General features: G+C 57.0%; 1 pseudogene; it reads left to right on the top strand.

The window, feature by feature from the left end:
* The first annotated feature begins 14,021 nt into the window (after positions 1 to 14,021).
* On the top strand, positions 14,022 to 14,160 carry LOC123126382 (uncharacterized; annotated as a pseudogene).
* The last annotated feature ends 4,092 nt before the right edge of the window (positions 14,161 to 18,252 follow it).

Below are 18,252 nucleotides of genomic sequence, written 5' to 3'. Positions count from 1 at the left end.
CATGCTTTGGCCCCCGCATCTGCGACGAGCCCTTCCCCAAAGGGTTCTCGCTCCCCAGAGACACGCCCAAGTACAACGGCACTGTGAAGCCGGAAGATTGGCTCATCGACTACTCTACCGCTGTCAGCATAGCGAACGGCAACAGGCGCGTAGCCGTGAAGTACGTCCCTCTCATGCTGCAAGGCACGGCGCGCACCTGGCTCAACAGCCTCAAGCCCTTCAGCGTCAACAACTGGCTAGACTTCACGGAAGTCTTCGTCCGCAACTTCACCAGCACGTACAAGCGGCCTCCCAAACCCCGCCAGCTCTCCTTATGCGTCCAAGGGCCCAGCGAGTCGACCCGCGACTACCTCACGCGGTGGGCCGAGCTTCGCAACTCCTGCGAGGGGGTGCACGAGGTTCAAGCCATCGAATAGTTCACCGCCGGGTGCCGAGAGGGCACCCTCCTCAAGCACCGACTCCTCTGCGACGAGCCGGCTACCCTCGATGAGCTGCTGGTCATTGCAGACAAGTACGCCACGGCCGACTCCTCGATGAAGACCGAGCTCCGAGTCGACGCCTCTGGAAAGGTGCTCGCTCCGGCTCCTAAGACGCCGGCTGGCGACCCCAATCGGCGCCCCTACCAGAACGACCACAAGCGCAAGGCCCCTATGCCGCCTTCCACCAGCCGGCAGGTGGCCACAGTCGGAGATGAGCAGCCCGAAGAGCGGCCCGCTCCCAAGAAGAAGGGCGGCAGGCCGGCTTGGCAGCCGGCCTTCTCCTACGAGCAGACTCTCGATGCCCCCTGCAAGTTCCACAGCGGCGCGAAGCCGTCCAACCACACGACCCGAAAGTGCCACTGGCTCACCTGGATCTCCAAGGGCGAGGGGCTGGCGCCGCCTCCGCCTCCCGGCCCGCCGCCTCCAGCCCCCCAGCAGCCGGCTGCTCGACCAGCAGTCGGAGCCATTCAAGATGAGTTCCCTGATGAACACGCCGCCTACGTCATCTTCACAAGCCAGGTTGAAGACAAGCGCAGCCGGCGCCGACAGCACCAAGAGGTCAACGCAGTCGTCTCCAGCAGCCCCGAGTTCATGCATTGGTCCGAAAGGCCTATCAACTAGAGCCGGGCCGATCACCCAGAGGTGATGCCATCCCCTGGCTCCTACGCATTGGTATTGGATGTCACCCTCGCAACGGAGAGGTGGGCTGCCCGATTCTCCCGCGTTCTGATTGATGGCGGAAGCAGTATCAACATACTGTACCGCGATACCATGGAGAAGTTGAACCTCAAGGAGAAGCAGCTCATGCCAAGCCGGACCGTGTTCCATGGCATCGTACCGGCCTGTCCTGTTCCCCGATCGGCAAGATCAAGATGGATGTTCTCTTCGGAGACAAGGATCACTTTCGTCGAGAAGCAATCTGGTTCGAGGTAGTGGATCTGGAAAGCCCTTACCACGCCTTGCTTGGCCGACCTGCTCTGGCCAAGTTCATTGTTGTGCCCCACTACGCCTACCTGAAGATGAAGATGCCAAGCTCGAAGGGGATCATCACTGTGGCCGGCGACTACAAGAAGTCCATCGAGTGCGCTGCAGCCAGTAGCCGGCTGGCCGAGTCCCTCGTAGTGGCAGAAGAGAAGAAGATGCTGGAGCGAGTTGTGGCCATGGCCGGCAAGCAGACGGCCTTGTCCCCCAACCACAAGGAATATGATGCGCAGGGCTCCTTCCAGCCGGCCAAGGAGACGAAGAAGATACCTCTGGACCCGGAGAACCTGGAGAGGTTTGCAGTCATCGGTGCAAACCTGGACAGTAAATAGGAAGGCGAGCTCGTCGACTTCCTCCGTGAGAATCGAGACATCTGTGCATGGTCCCCAAAGGACATGCCGGGTGTTCCGAAGGATTTCGCCGAGCACAAGTTACACGTCCGAGCAGACGCGAAGCCGATCAAGCAGCCTCTCCGCCGACTGTCAAAAGAGAAAAGAAGAATCGTAGGAGAAGAGATAGCCCGGCTCCTTGCCGCCGGCTTTATTATGGAAGTGTTTTTCCCAGAGTGGCTTGCCAACCCAGTCTTGGTGTTGAAGAAGAACAACAAATGGCGTATGTGTATAGACTACACTAGCCTCAACAAGGCCTGCCCCAAAGATCCGTTTGCTCTGCCACGGATTGATCAAGTGATAGACTCCACAGCCGGATGCGAGCTGTTGAGTTTCTTGGATGCCTACTCAGGATACCACCAGATTAAGTTAGACCCAGCAGACCGCCTGAAGACCGCCTTCATCACACCATTCGGAGCTTTCTGTTATCTGACTATGACATTCGGCTTGAGGAATGCCGGTGCCACTTTTCAGCATTGCATGCAGAAATGCCTCCTCAAGCAACTCGGCAGAAATGCCCACGTCTACGTAGACGCTATTGTGGTGAAGACAGAGAAGCGCGGCACCCTGCTGGAAGACCTCAAGGAAACATTTGCCAACTTGCGCCGATTCCAGATCAAGCTCAACCCCGAGAAATGCGTGTTCGGAGTACCAGCCGGCCGGCTTCTAGGCTTTCTGGTCTCCGAACGCGGCATTGGGTGCAACCCTGTGAAGATCAAAGCCATTGAAAGAATGGAGATTCCCACCAAGTTGCAAGACGTGCAGAAGTTCACCGGGTGTCTGGCCTCCCTAATCCGCTTTATCAGCCGGCTAGGAGAGAAGGCTCTCCCCCTGTACCGACTCATGAAGAAATCCACTCACTTCGAGTGGAACGACCAAGCAGATCAAGCCTTCCATGAGTTGAAGAAGATGCTGACCACTCCACCTGTCCTGGCGGCGCCGACTGAGAAGGAGCCCATGCTCCTCTACATAGCCGCGACTAGCCGAGTGGTCAGTACAGTCATCGTGGTCCAGCGCCCAGAAGAAGGCCGAGCCCAGCTAGTCCAGAGGCCGGTGTATTATCTAAGCGAAGTACTGTCCAACTCAAAGCAAAACTACCCACACTACCAGAAGATGTGCTATGGAGTGTACTTCGCCGCCAAGAAGCTGAAGCCCTACTTTCAAGAGCATCCCATCACGGTCGTATGCACCGCCCCACTTGCCGAGATCATAGGCAGCCGGGATGCATCTGGCCGGGTGGCTAAATGGGCCATTGCGCTGGCGCCTTACACAATCTTCTACCAGCCCCACACCGCCATCAAGTCCCAAGCATTGGCCGACTTCCTCGTCGACTGGGCCGAGACCCAGTACCTACCGCCGGCTCCCGACTCTACTCATTGGCGGATGCACTTTGACGGGTCCAAGATGCGCACCGGCTTGGGAGCCAGCATCGTCCTCACCTCTCCCAAAGGCGACAAGCTCAGATACACGCTGCAAATCCACTTTGCCGCCTCCAACAACGTGGCTGAATACGAGGCACTCATACACGGGCTCCGGCTAGCCAAAGAGCTCGGCATACGCCGGATCCTGTGTTATGGCGACTCTGATTGGGTGGTCCAGCAGTCATTTGGCGACTGGGACGCCAAGGATGCAAACATGGCGAGCTATCGATTCCTCGTCCAGCAGATCAGTGGGTACTTCGAAGGGTGCGAGTTCCTTCACGTACCACGAGCCGACAACGACCAAGCAGATGCCCTGGCACGAATCGGCTCCACCCGACAGGCTATACCAACCGGTGTCTCTCTCCAGCGCCTCCTCAAACCGTCTATCAAGCCGTCTCCAGAGTCGGACTCTATCTTCGTACCGCCTGCCCCCGATGCAGCCGGACCCGACTGGAGGAACCCAGCAGGCGGCTCGGGGACTTCGACAAGCGGCCCGGGGACTGCCGTAGTCGCACCCGACTTGGGGACTTCAGAACCCGGCCCGGGGACTGCAGCAGTCGGCCCGGGGGCTGCAGCGACACAAGAAGCGGTGGCCGACTCCAACTCTCCACCACCCAACCCACCCACCCGAGTCACAGTGGTCGTACTAACAGTAGAAGAAGTCACAGCTCCATCATGGGCCCAGCCCATCCTCAACTTCCTAGTCACCAGAGAGCTGCTGACTGATGAGATCTCGGCAAGACTAGTGCAACGCCGGGCCGGAGCATATGCAATAATAAATAGAGAACTTGTCAAGCGCAGCGTCACTGGAGTCTTCCAGCGCTGCGTCGAGCCAAAGAAGGGTGTAGCAATCCTCAAGGATATCCACCAAGGCGAATGCGGTCACCACGCTGCCTCAAGATCACTTGTGGCCAAAGCTTTCCGCCTTCTGGCCGACTGCTTTGGAAGATGCCAAAGAGATAGTCAAATGCTGCAAAGGATGTCAAGTCTTCAGTTCCAAGCAACACCTGCCGGCTTCTGCACTCAAGACCATCCCCCTCACCTGGCCCTTTGCCGTCTGGGGGCTGGACATAGTGGGCCCATTCAAGACAGCTCGCGGCGGCTTGACACATCTGCTTGTCGCTGTGGACAAATTTACCAAATGGATCGAAGCGAAGCCGGTCAAGAAGCTGAATGGGCCGACTGCCGTGACATTCATTGCTGACATCACTACTCGGTATGGCGTGCCGCACAGCATCATCACTGACAATGGCACAAACTTTGCCAAGGGAGCACTGGCACGTTTCTGCGCGACACAGGGCATCCGACTGGACTTAGCGTCCGTTGCCCACCCACAGTCAAACGGCCAGGTCGAGCAAGCAAACGGCCTCATCCTCTCCGGCATCAAGCCCCGACTGGTCGTACCACTGGAGCGCTCGGCCGGCTGCTGGCTCGACGAGCTGCCGGCTGTCCTTTGGAGTCTGCGTACTACCCCAAACAAGTCAACCGGCTTCACTCCGTTCTTCCTTGTGTATGGTGCCAAGGTTGTCATCCCAACTGACATCGAGTTCGACTCGCCTCGGATCACCATGTACACGGAGGCGGAGTCCAAGGAAGCACGAGAAGACGGCGTCGACCTGCTGGAAGAAGGCCGGCTGTTAGCACTCAGCCGGTCCGCCATCTACCAGCAGGGTTTGCGCCGTTACCATAACCGAAAGGTCAAGCCAAGATCCTTCCAAGAGGGCGACCTTGTGCTCCGGTTGATCCAGTGAACAGCCGGCCAGCACAAGCTCTCGGCCCCTTGGGAAGGCCCCTTCGTCATCAGCAAAGCACTAGGCAACGACTCCTACTACCTGATCGACGCACAGAAGCCAAGAGCATGCAAGAGGGATGATTCCGGCAAGGAGTCGGAAGGACCATGGAACGCAAACCTCCTGAGAAGATTTTACAGTTGAAAGCAGTATGTATCATGCTATCGTTTTTATATTAAATATGAGACAAACGGGCACCCCGAGGTGCACTCGGGGACTGCCCTCCTTTATCTATGAATGACGAGTGTCATACTCATGGATATATTATTACATTTGATTTTCTATCTAGCACCGGGTTCGACTAGTCGGCCCGGGGACTGGCCGCCTTAAGTTATATTAGAAGTTCTACCTGAAGTCAGACAAGTAGTGTGCCGGCACCCGAGCCCTCTCTTGTTGAAAGTCGCAGCTCGAAGAACCGACTGTCCGACTGGAAAGAACCAAAGGTGGAAAGGATGCCCACACGAAAAACGGCTAAGGACTAACGAACTTATATAACGCAAAGACGGCCTCCAACCACGCCTACCGGCTGTCAAAACAGCCGGTTGGCCGGCCTCCCAGTCACTTCGCTATAATCCAACAAAGCTAGAGTACTTGCCCTCCCAACTGGCCAAGCACTTCTCCAGCCATAGATTGCAGAGCAGCTGTCCGGCTGGGAAGGCGGCAACCAAGGGAGGGCGGCAAAGGAAACAGCCGAAGGATGAAAAGCAAAGAACAAGGGAAAGCCAAACGCATGCATAATTATAATTACACATAAGGCCCCCAACAGGCCGGCAGTCAATATAGTTCGAATACACCCCCAGTGGGTGGAATTGTGCAAACTTAACAAAAAACTGTTCCAAGAGTGGTAAAACAGGAAAGAAGAGGCAGCAGACTAGACTAAGGGCGCAGCAGGGGAGCCGGGCTGGTCGGTGGAGACGGCGCCGCCGGCTGGAGGAGTGGCCGACTGGCGGGTCTCGGCTTGATCATCGCCGGCGGCAGGCGGTGCACCCGCGCGTGCCTTGTTGCTGGAGGCACGGTCAAGCTGAGGCTGACCGGCCGCTCCACCATCTGGCGCGGCGTCTTCACCCTCCTCCTCCTCCTCGCCCTCGTCGCTGGAGTCGATCTCCTCCACCGAGTCCTCGCCGTCTGCCAGGTTCAGCCCGAACCAGTCTTCCGGCTGGTCAACGCCGTTGTCGTCCACCTCAGGGGCGAAGGCACTGGTGTCGTTGTAGTTGGCAATCGCCGAAGCCCGCTGGATGATAGCCGGCCGCGCCGGCTCCAGCTCCATGTCGGCCTCCTGCCGCCAGGTGGCCAGCTGGTCCAGACTCAGCTCGGGATACCAGGCCTTGACGAACTCCAGTGCCCGCCTGGCGCCGGACCGAGCTGCAGAAGCCTTCCAGGCCTCGAAGCGGCCGACCGCCACTTCCAGCCAGTCGGCAGTCCGACTGGGGGTGCGGGGAATCACCTCACTAGGCCAGAGAGCGTTCAACACCTGCGCCCCAACGCGCTAAAGCCGGCGGAGCATGCGGCGAGCCGGCTGAAGGCGGGCTTGAATCGCCAAGAGCTGCTCCTTCAGTGACCGACGAGCATCCGGCGCGATCTCGGCGCCAGCCTGCCTTTGTGCCTCGTGGTGGGCCTCGACGACCTGGTTGGCGGCAGTAGAGTGGCCAGGGAAGTACTCTGCGCGAGAAAGAAAGAGAAAGAAAATAAAAGCACCAAGTCAGAAACTATGCCAAACGGCAAGTGGCAAGCAAGGACGAAGAAGAGGGCGGCCTACCGTCAACCAAGTTTTCGATCTGGCCGTAGCCGTTGATCAGCGATTGCCTCGCTTCGGCCCAGCTTGCCGCCTCTGTCTCATATTCGGCTTGGAGGGCGGCCTCGCTGTCTTGCACCGCCTTCAAGGCCGCCTTATGGCTCTTCTCCTGGTCGGCCAGCCTCTTGGCCAGGCGGTCACGCTCCTGGGCTAAGGCGTCAAATTCGGCCTCCTTAGTGCGGAGGGCAGCCAGAGTCCCACCCAGCTGCTCCCTTAGTCTGGCGTTGGCCGCTGCAGGCATGGCAGAAAAGAAAGAAGCAATAAGGAAGAAGTCGTCAAGGAAGATCCGACCCGACTGCTCAGCAGTCGGCCTGAATCTCGGGGACTACACCCAGTGGGTGCGCTGACGCGCCCCCACGGAAGAAACCAAGATCAAAAAAGCAAAAATAGGAAGACTAACCCGAATGGCCGCTCGCGTCGCAAGGAACTCGTCGTTGTATTTCCTCAGCGCCGCAGCCTGGGACTGAAGCCGGTTCCGGACGTCCTGCGCCGCCACGTTCACCACGACCGTCCCTCCACCCGGCGTCCACCCCGAGCTGGCGCTGGCCGCCTCCACATCCCGGGCCGACGAACCGGAGCCCGCGGCTTTCTGCGGGTCCGATGCGGCCTTCCCCGCGCGCTGGCGCGATGGCGACTGGACCACCAGGTCCGTCCTCGCGGCCGGCTCGCCTCCGGCGATCGCGCAGGCGGCACGTTAGGTCGGCTGCCTTGAGCCGCCCCAGTCAGCGAGGCCGGTGTCGCCTCCCTCTCCGGGACGACGACGTCGTCCTCCCTCTCCAGCCCTGGCTGGTCGCCGCTGGCTTCCTCCGGCGGGGGCTCCGGGGCCTCGGGCGCCGCGACACGCAGAGGGGTGACGAGCAAGGCCCCCTCCGCTGTTGCCGCGGCCGCAGCCTCCGCTTGGGCCTTGGCCGCTGCGTCGGCGCGCGCCTTCGCCGCCTCCTCCTCCTCCTGTGTCGCCTTGGCGGCAGCCGCCCTCAACTCCTCCGCCTCCCGCTCCTCTCGCGCCTCCCGCGCGTTTCGCTCCGTCGCCGCCTGAAGCTCGGCGCGGGGGTCCATGTGGCGGGTGCTCCCGGATCCTCCCGGCGATCCAACGACGGAGGCGGCAGCAACCCGCTCGAGCGAAAGCGGAGCCCTGATTTTTTAGAAAGGACGAGGATTCAGAAATCACCAAGAAAAAAGAAAGAATGTACAAAGGAATATAAACTTACGCCGACACCGTCTGCGGCTGCTTCACCACCTTACGGAAGCGGGCCGCCTTCGCAGCCGCCTCATCCCGCCTGGTCGCCGCCGCCCCGCCCTTGGGCTTCTTCGGCCGACTGCCGAACAAGCCCGACGCGGCCCGGCGCTTTTGCCCGCCGCCCCGAGCAGGCGGCGCGGCGGAGGAACCCTCGCCGTGGTCGGGCGCCGGCTGGCGGCGTGGGACGATTTCCGCCTCGTCGTCATCCAGCCAGTCGTCGAAGCTGGCTCCGAGCCCGGAGCCGCCTGCCTCGCCGCCGGCTTCGCCGCCACCCGCCTCGGTGTTTTCATCCATGGCGGCCGCCCCCAAGTCATGGTCCTCCAGGTCATGCTCCGCCCGGTCGGGGAGGAATCGGCGCTCCGTCTCCGACCCGGTTGCCGGTCGAAGGAGAGGGCTCTGCCAAGGCGTGCCGACTGGTCAGAGTCGGCGAAGAGGAACTCGGCGACAAAACTAAGAGAAGAAAGGGAAAAAGAGAACATACCGTGGGCGGCGGATGTGCACGGGAATATGGCTCCTTGCCAAACCGCCACTCTGTGGAGAGCTTGCAGTTCGCAAAATAATTCACCATATGGGCCACCTCTTCGTGCGGCATGTCCATGGTGCACATCCGACTCGGATCGAGTTGGCCGCTCATCTGACAGATCAGGTGAGGGCGGCTCTGAAGCGGAAGCACGCGGCGCGCGACGAAGGCGGCCAGCAAGTCGGATCCAGCCAGGCCCTCCGACTGGATCATCACCCGCAGTCGGGCGACGGCCGCGGCTCCAGCCTGCGACAGCGTCACGGCCCGATAGGACCACTGGGGCCGCCTCCCAGCCGGCGGGCCGGCTACATAAGCCGGCAAGTTGACGTAGTCACCTTGTGGGGTGACGTTCTTCACGTAGAAATATGACTTCTGCCAGAGCTTCACCGACTGAATTAACGTGATGATGGGGAAGAGGTTGTCGGCCGCCGGCCTCCGCATCGCGATGAAGGCGCCGCTCTGGGTCGGCACGCCCTGCATGCGGGTGCCCAGCTTCGATTGGAAGAACTCCCCCAGAGCTCGAGGGTGGGGAGAACGCCAAGAAAGCCTTCGCACAAGGTGACGAAGGCAGACAGCAGCACCACCGTGTTCGGAGTGAGGTGGTGCGGCTGGAGTTGATAGAATTCGAGGAAGGAGCGGAAGAAAGCGCTCGCCGGCAAGCCAATGCCGCGCAGGAAGTGCGAGCGGAAGACTACCCGCTCGCCTTCCTCCGGCGCCGGCGTGATCTCCTTCGCAGGTGCGAGACGGACCCGCACCTGGTCTGCGCCGGGCAACCGCCGCGTCTTGCGGAGGAACTCGATGTGGTCCATAGGGACGTTGGAGCCGTCCCAGTCCCCGCCGTACTGCATGGTGGCGAGAAGCTAACAAGGAAGAGTGCGGCGGCGGAGAAAGCACGGCCCTGCGGCGGCAAAGCTGTAGGGTGGAGTGAAGATTGATGGGACGGCGCGGCTGCGAGGCGCGGCTGCGAGGCGCTGCTGCGAGAGAAAGCAGGAGGAAGAAGATGGCGGAGAGGAGAGGAGCATGCGAGCGTCTGCCCCTTCCCCTCCTCCCCCTACTTATAGCCTCGTGCGGCGAAGCCGAGGAGGCGAGGCGTGGGGAGGATTGTGGGATTAACTGCGCCCACTCCCCCACGCCCCGCGATTACTGCGCCCTAACGGCGTGCGGAAACCGTCGCCGGAAGACGTGCGGACAGCTTTGGGCCACAAAGAATCCGCGCCTGGGCCCAGGCATTGGAGTGGTGGGCCCTCGCCTGCGGCGACGACTTGTCGCACGCGTGGGTTAGCAGGCTCTTTTCGGCCAAGGGACGCCACGTGGTTCGCAGGCGGCGAGCGACCGGCCCGCGGCCCGGTGCACGCGCCAACGGATTCCCGCCTTCCGACTTTAAAATTTTCGCCAAGACGGCGCGCCCAACCGAAGCCGGCTCCCAGCTGCTGGCTCGTCAAGATAAGAAGTTGACCGAGCTTCTCGACCTCCTCTCAGCCTCGAAGCCCAACCAGCTTCGGGGACTACTGTCGGAGTAAATGGCCACGGGTAGCCTAACCGACTCCCCCTGGCTCTTCGAAAAATTATCAGGCCATTCAAGCCTTCAAGCATACAAAGCATAGGGCCGCCTTCCCCAGGGCCGACTCCCAGAAGCCGACCATGAAGAAAGCCGACTCCCAGAAGCCGGCCATGAAGAAAGCCGACTCCCAGAAGCCGGCCATGAAGAAAAGCCGACTCCCAAAAGCCGGCCATGAAGAAAGCCGGCTCCCAGCAGCCGGCCAAGACAGCACCCACTAAAGACTGTATCCACATAACGGCGATAGGATGGGGCGTGGCCGCAGTACAGCCCACTACCCCCGAATCCCAGAACAGGCATGGCTACAGGGCGCCCATACGGGCCAGCCATCCCCCGTCCGGCGTGGCACTGTAGCCGTGTTGGCCTTGATGTCACCCACGACAGGCGCCAGTACGGCCCGTAGGCGGCGGGCCCCTTTTGCCAGAGAGACACCCGAAGGCGGCCCGGCCTCCTCTAGTCGGCCAGGGGTGTGGCCGGCTCCCAATAACCGGCTACCTCCCTCCCTCGAAACACGTGCCTCATTAAGGAGACAAGACGAGGTAAGGCTACAGCGAGAGTCCACAAGGCGGCGACACTGTAGCCACGCTTACCTCAACAAAGCTCTCGTCATCAGAGGCGAGGCAACAGTATCCAGCCGCCGACAAAGCCCCCAAGCGGTGGGGCCGGCCTGTCGGCCAAGAGGCCGGCAGCCGGCGGGACCCACCAGTCGGCGGGCCCCAACTACCGGCGGAGAAGCCGGCGTGCATAGACGCTGACGGCTGGGACCCGCACCCAGCCGGATTACCATTGTACCCCTGGGGGGTAGGCCTATATAAACCCCCCGGGGCACCCATGCAAAGGGTTGGTCATATAGAATTCCACACACCACATAGGGAGAAAAGGAGAGCTAGCCTTGCCCTTCTTCTTCCTCTAGCCAAACAGCTCAAGGAGCGCTTGTAGCTACTTGTATTGGTCTAGTGATCATGCGGAGACCCCGCAGAGCAGGACTAGGGGTGTTATCTCCGCGGAGAGCCCCGAACCTGGGTAAGATTCGCCAGCGTGCATGTCTTCGCCTCATCCCGTTTCCAGGCACCGGCGACGTTTTACTGGCTCCCACTATGATAAGCCATCCGTTGGCATATGTCGCACCTACCACCTGACAGACTCTCCTTGGCGTGGAAGGCAAGCTAGGCGACCGATTATGAAGATTCCTTCTTATGTAACCGACTCTAAGTAAACCCTAGATCCCCCCGGTGTCTATATAAACCGGAGGGGTTAGTCCGGAAAGGACACATTCATTACCATAGTCATACAGGCTAGACTTCTAGGGTTTAGTCATTACGATCTCGTGGTAGATCAACCCTTGTAGTACTCATATTCATCAAGATCAATCAAGCAGGAAGTAGGGTATTACCTCCATAGAGAGGGCCCGAACCTGGGTAAACATCGTGTCCCCCGTCTCCTGTTACCATCGATCCTAGACGCACAGGGACCCCCTACCCAAGATCCACCGGTTTTGACACCGACACTCAGCTAGATCAAGAGTTCGAGGGACGTCACCGAGCTGAACGTGTGCAGATCGCGGAGGTGCCATGCGTTCGGTACTTGATCAGTTGGATCGCGCAGACGTTCGACTACATCAACCGCGTTACTTAACGCTTCCGCTTTCGGTCTACGAGGGTACGTGGACACACTCTCCCGCTCGTTGCTATGCATCACATAGATAGATCTTGCGTGATTGTCGGTAAAAATTTTGAAATACTGCATTCCCCAACAACCAGGACTAGTGTTCTATTGCCACACAAGCACCCACGGAGCTCACCTTGCGTGCGACACCATGGGGAAGTGAGGTATCACTCGACGTCCATCAGAAACCAAACCAAATAGAAGGATTGGATGAGAGCACTTTTGCCAATGTCGATCACTTTGATGTTGCTAAATCATGAGTGCTGGCCACTCCGCCTCTTCTCCACGAGCTACTCTAAAAACTTCTTTCTCGAGGTACATTACCGTTCGAATCAACTAAGATTCTTAGAACTCTCCTAGTTTTATGAAACTCTTCTTGGATCACGTCTCTACCTAGCATCTCGTCGTTTGTTCCCTCAAAGTCTCGAGTATGCACGAGTGTGCATCTCATCCTAACAAACTACCTCTAACCAGAGGCATGCAATGCAGTTCTAATCCGCACATGTCCTCAGCCCGTCATCGCTATCATGAGGCCGAATCCTCGCCATGGAGAGTAAACGATGCGATCCCGTGTTGGACTAGTAGCCTGCCTGATGTGTCGAGCTCGGGGCATTGATGGAACCAGGAGATGATAGTACATCATGAATAATTGGACCACCCCCTTCTCAACTCCTCCAATGTCCAAATCCTACTCAGTCTTGATCATCTTTGCACCCATCCTCTCCACACAGCAGTACAATAAAGTGTCCTTTACGTTATCGCGTGCATAGGAAATTTCCATGCATGATACATACCCACATCCTTATCACCAACGTGTGTGCATGCACAGCAGTGCAATGTTCTTCTTCACATGCACACATATTCCATTCCATATGCAAAGTCGTGTGATCAGCCTCATCCATGCCTGAGAATGATTTGCAAGTGGATGGAGCCCAAGTCAAGTGCAGTGGACATGTATCATGTATGTCTGCCCGCACCGGTCAACCTGAACAACCCTTTCTCAAATCCAAATCCAAATCCTTGGATGCCCTCCGAAAAGGAAATAAAGGCAGCAAGATACACAAAGATCTTCACATCCAGCAGCCAAGTTGGTTATTTGGCCTGGTCAATCGACACCTTCCGCATGTCAAAGGCCAAGATTCTTCACTCTAGCTACCCTTTACCTATGTCAAACATGATGCCTCACCGCCAAAAGTCATAGCCCCTAACCTCACCCCCACCTTATAAATACATGGCCAGGCAGGGCATTAAGGCATCATCAGTTAACTACTGCACAGGCATGGGACACATCTGAGGGAGCTCTTGCATGGGGGTAAGAGTCCATCTTCGATAGCCAAGGATGATTTGCCTATGAAACTCACCTGGCAGCCAAGCTCTCTGCCACAGAGAATGGCGTGCGGCAGTTCCATGGGCAAGTCACCCTGGCTACCCAATGTTAAACAACATGATGGTCAGGGGCGCACCACGCACCGGTTACGTTGAGATGAGTCGGTCTAGGTTTGTTAGAGTATATGATTGTAATCTTTTCATCTTTATCTTATCTCTACTTTCCTTGAACCTCAAGATGTAATCTCAACAAACTTGTATGCTTATCAGGGATATGCCCCTGCCTATATTAACATGAAACCGTCACCTCGAGAGAGGTACGACGTTCTCCGCTTCTTCACATGGTATACGGAGCCACCTCTATCCATCAAATCTAGCAAAACACCCATCGCCAGCCATGTCGTCCTCCTCCAGCGCCGTCCAGGCTTCCCTTGGGCAGGTTTTAGAGAATCTCACCCGCACCAACTACGTCATGTGGCGTGCGCAGGTGACACCGCAGCTGGGGGGTTGGCCTCTTCGGCTATGCCGACGGCACCATGCCGGAACCTGCCAAGATCCTCACCACCAAGGACGGGAAAGAAGAGCAGACTCCAAACCCTCTCCATCCAATCTGGTTCAGAGAAGGGCAGCAGGTACTCGGATACTTGCTTAATACCCTCACCAAAGAGGTTCTCGTGCAGGTTACCTCCATCGCCACGCCGCACGAGCTCTGGGTAGCTCTTGTCCACATGTTCTCGTCGCAATCTCAAGCCCGCGTTAACATCCGAGTTGCCCTCTCCACGGCGCAGAAGGGGACGCAATCTTTTGCTGCCAACTTCGCCCACATGAGGGCACTCGCAGATGAGCTCGCGGCCGCTGGAAAGCCCATCGATGACGATGAGCTCGTCTCCTACATCACCGCTGGCCTCGACATGCAGTACCAGCCCCTCGTCTCCACCAACGACGCCCGCACCGACACCATCAGCCTCGATGATCTCTACGCTCAGTTGAGCAACTTTGATCAGCGCCTCGCCCTCTACAACAACACCTCGGGCGGGAGTTTCAAGTCTTCTGCAAACGTGGTTGCTCGTGGCGGCCGCAGCGGCGGCGGCGGCGGCTCTTCACGCTACCGCGGACCACCGCGCGGTAAGGTCAAGCCGCCAGCAGGCGGAAACAGCAGCGATGGCAACTCCTCTCGGGGTGGTGGCGGCGGCAGCGGGTGGCCCTTCAACAACAACAACAACAACAACAACAAGGGCCACCGTGGTGGCAGACCTCGCGCCAACCCCGACGCACCATGATGCCAAACCTGCGGCAAGTTGGCCACACCGCACGCGATTGCTGGTATCGCTATGAAGATGACGGTGAGTCATCTCAATTTGAGAAGGTTGCAGGCGCAGCAGATTGGTCCTACGGCATCGACACAAACTGGTATGTGGACAGTGGCGCAACTGACCACATCACCAGCGAGCTAGAAAAGGTGACAGTTCGTGAGAAGTATCGCGGGCAAGACCAAGTTCACACTGCCAACGGAGAAGGTATGAGCATTAGCCACGTTGGTCATTCAGTGCTTAAAACTTCCCATAGAAATATCCGTCTAAGAAATTTTTTGCATGTTCCTAGTGCTTCAAAAATATCTCCTTTCAGTTCATCGCATTGCCATTGACAACCATGTATTCCTTGAGTTTCATCCGTTTTTCTTTTTGATCAAGGATCATGTCACGAAGAAAATCCTGTATCGAGGTAGATGCGTTCGAGGGCTTTACCCGTTGATTCCGGAGCTTAGGAGATTGAATAAACAAGCCTATGGTGTCACCAAAGTCTCTTCAACACGTTGGCATCATAGATTAGGACATGCATCTTTTTCCTTAGTCGAACATTTGCTTAAAACGAATAAGCTCCCGTTTGTTGGTGAGCGTGATCGTGAAACAGTTTGTGGTTCATGTCAGTGTGCTAAGAGTCATCAGTTACCTTACCCTGTGTCTACAAGCATTTCTACTAAACCTCCTGAGCTCATATTTTCCGATGTTTGGGGTCCTGCCCCTACTTCAGTTGGTAGACACACCTATTACGTACGTTTTATCGATGACTATAGCAAGTACACCTGGATCTATCTCATCAAAAAGAAATCTGATGTGTTTCAAGTTTTCCACAACTTTCAAGCATTAGTAGAAAGAAAGTTTGATTGCAAAATCCTAGCTCTCCAGTCTGATTGGGGAGGGGAGTACAGAAATCTCAACTCCTTTTTTCAACAAATCGTCATATCACACCATGTGTCATGACCCCATGCTCACCAGCAAAACGGATCAGCCGAGCACAAGCATAGGCATATAGTTGAGGTCAGTTTGGCCTTGCTCGCTGCTGCATCCATGCCCCTGAAATTCTGGGATGAGGCTTTTCTCACCGCAGTCCACCTCATAAACATGTTTCCTAGTAGGGTCATCAACAGTGAATCTCCAGTAGAACGTCTCCTTCACACAAAACCAGACTACACATCATTACGAGTGTTTGGGTGTGCGTGTTGGCCAAATCTTCGGCCATACAACAATCGTAAACTCATGTTTCGGTCAAAACAATGTGTTTTCTTGGGTTATAGTCCACAACATAAGGGTGTGAAGTGTCTTGATGTATCCATTGGACGTGTCTATATCTCCCGTGACGTTGTGTTCGATGAAACTATTTTCCCTTTTGCACAACTTCACCCAAAAGCCGGAGCCCTTCTCCAAAAGGAGATTCTTCTTCTACCTTCGCACCTCACCGGTCATGACAATGGGGATGCTTTAAACACTGATGATCAATTGTTGTCTAATCCTCTTACTAATGATGGTCTTGAGTCTTGTGATGCAACAGAAAAAAAACTGTGCAGAAAATGGTGAAGAAATCAGCCAAAATCGTCATTTTATGCTCCCTGGACAAAACAGCAACAGCACCGGAGCAGATTCTCCTCGGGATCCGGGTGCATCCTCCTCGGGATCCACCCTGCGCCAGTCGGCCACGCTATCCCACGCGGGATCAGCGCCGACCGCATCAGGCCGATCCGCCCCGAGCCCCGCGCCGACTCACGACAACAGCGGCTCGGTGGACCGCCAGGCGACCGCTCCGCGCCAACCCGCCAGCGCCACGCGGCGTCCCCTCCAACCGCCCGTGCCTGGCCCCGCGCCCGGTTGGTTCGGCGCCGACACTCGCTGCTACATGCGATGCCCGTCACGACAGGATGAGGGCGCAAACTCGCATGCGGATCATGCCGCAGATCCTGCCCCGGCGGCTCCATCATTGGCCAATCATGAGCCTGCCACCGATGTGGGATCTTCTGCGGCGCTTTCCCCCTTCTGCGTCACGCGCGCCGGCCACAGAAGATCCGGCCTACGCGTCCTCACCCAGCAGGCCTGCGGCTGCTCCTGGCGCTGGATCTTCTGTGCACGCCTCTTCGCCACCCCGCACTCGGCTTCAGAGGGGAGTAACTCAACCCAAAAATTACAAATCTTTAGCAAAATTTGGACTTGCTTGTGTCTCACATGAACCAGATATACCACACACTGTTGCAGAAGCCTTAGGCGATCCAAAGTGGCAGAAGGCTATGAAAGATGAGTACATGGCGCTTCACAAAAACAAAACCTGGCACTTAGTTCCAGTACGTCAAGGTAAAGGTAAAAATGTGATAGATTGTAAATGGGTCTTCAGAATTAAAAAGAAATCTGATGGCACCAAAGACCGTTATAAGGCTAGACTAGTTGCAAAAGGTTTCAAGCAAAGGTACGGTTTAGACTATGAGGATAAGTTTAGTCCTGTTGTAAAGGCTGCTACTATTCGTCTTGTTTTGTCTATTGCTGTATCCAGAGGATGGAGTCTACGCCAGCTAGATGTACAGAATGTGTTCCTTCATGGTGTTCTGGAAGAGAAAGTGTTCATGAAACAACCTCCTGGGTCGGAAAACAGACAAAAACCTCTCCACATATGCAAGCTTGACAAGGCTTTGTATGGACTAAAGCAAGCTCCTAGAGCATGGTATTCTTAGTTGAGTTCAAAGCTTCAAGAACTTGGGTTTGCTGTTGGGGATCGTTGCAGAAATTAAAAAAATTCTACGCATCACCAAGATCAATCTATGGAGTTTACTAGCAACGAGAGGGGAGTGCATCTTCATACCTTTGAAGATCGCGATGCGGAAGCGTTGCAAGAACGCAGTTGGAGGAGTCATACACGTAGCGATTCAGATCGCGGCAGAATCCGATCCAAACAACGAACAACGGTGCCTCCGCGTTCAACACACGTGCAGCCCGGTGACGTCTCCCGCGCCTTGATCCAGCAAGGAGGAGGGAGAGGTTGAGGAAGAAGGCTCCAACAGCAACACGACGGCGTGGTGGTGGTGGAGTGGCAGTTCTCTGGCAGGGCTTCGCCAAGCTCACGCGGAGGAGGAGAGGTGTTGGGGAGGGGAGGGGCTGCGCCTTGGATGTGGTCCTGCAGCCCTCCCTCCACCCCTCTATTTATAGGGGGAAGGGGGAAGGGGGCCGGCCCCTCTAGATGAGATCTAGAGGGGGGCGGCGGCCAAGGGGGAAAAGCATTGGCACACGTGTAAATGAGTTGCTCTACCGAACCCCTATGCTGCCTACGGATACTAATAGAGTAGGATTGGCAGGGGGCTTGCCCCCCAAGCAAGGGGGGCGCCCCCCTTAGGGTTCCCCCCAACCCTAGGCGCATGGGCCCTAGGGGGGATGGCGCCTAGCCCACTTAGGGGCTGGTTCCCTTCCACCTACAGCCCATAAGGCCCTCCGGGGCAGGTGGACCCTCCCGGTGGACCCCCGGAACCCCTCCGGTGGTCCCGGTACAATACCGGTATACCCCCGAATATTTCTGGTGACCTTATGATGACTTCCCATATATAAATCTTCACCTCCGGACCAATCCGGAACTCCTCGTGACGTCCGAGATCTCATCCGGGACTCCGAACAACATTCGGTAATCACATACAAACCTTCCTTATAACCCTAGTGTCATCGAACCTTAAGTGTGTAGACCCTACGGGTTCGGGAATCATGCAGACATGACTGAGACACCTCTCTAGCCAATAACCAACAGCGGGATCTGGATACCCATGTTGGCTCCCACACGTTCCACGGT

The sequence above is a fragment of the Triticum aestivum genome, chromosome 5D, assembly GCF_018294505.1.
Source record: "Triticum aestivum cultivar Chinese Spring chromosome 5D, IWGSC CS RefSeq v2.1, whole genome shotgun sequence".
Lineage (NCBI taxonomy): Eukaryota > Viridiplantae > Streptophyta > Magnoliopsida > Poales > Poaceae > Triticum > Triticum aestivum.
The sequence above is the reverse complement of the archived record's forward strand: the minus strand, read 5'-3'. Positions and strand labels throughout refer to the sequence as shown.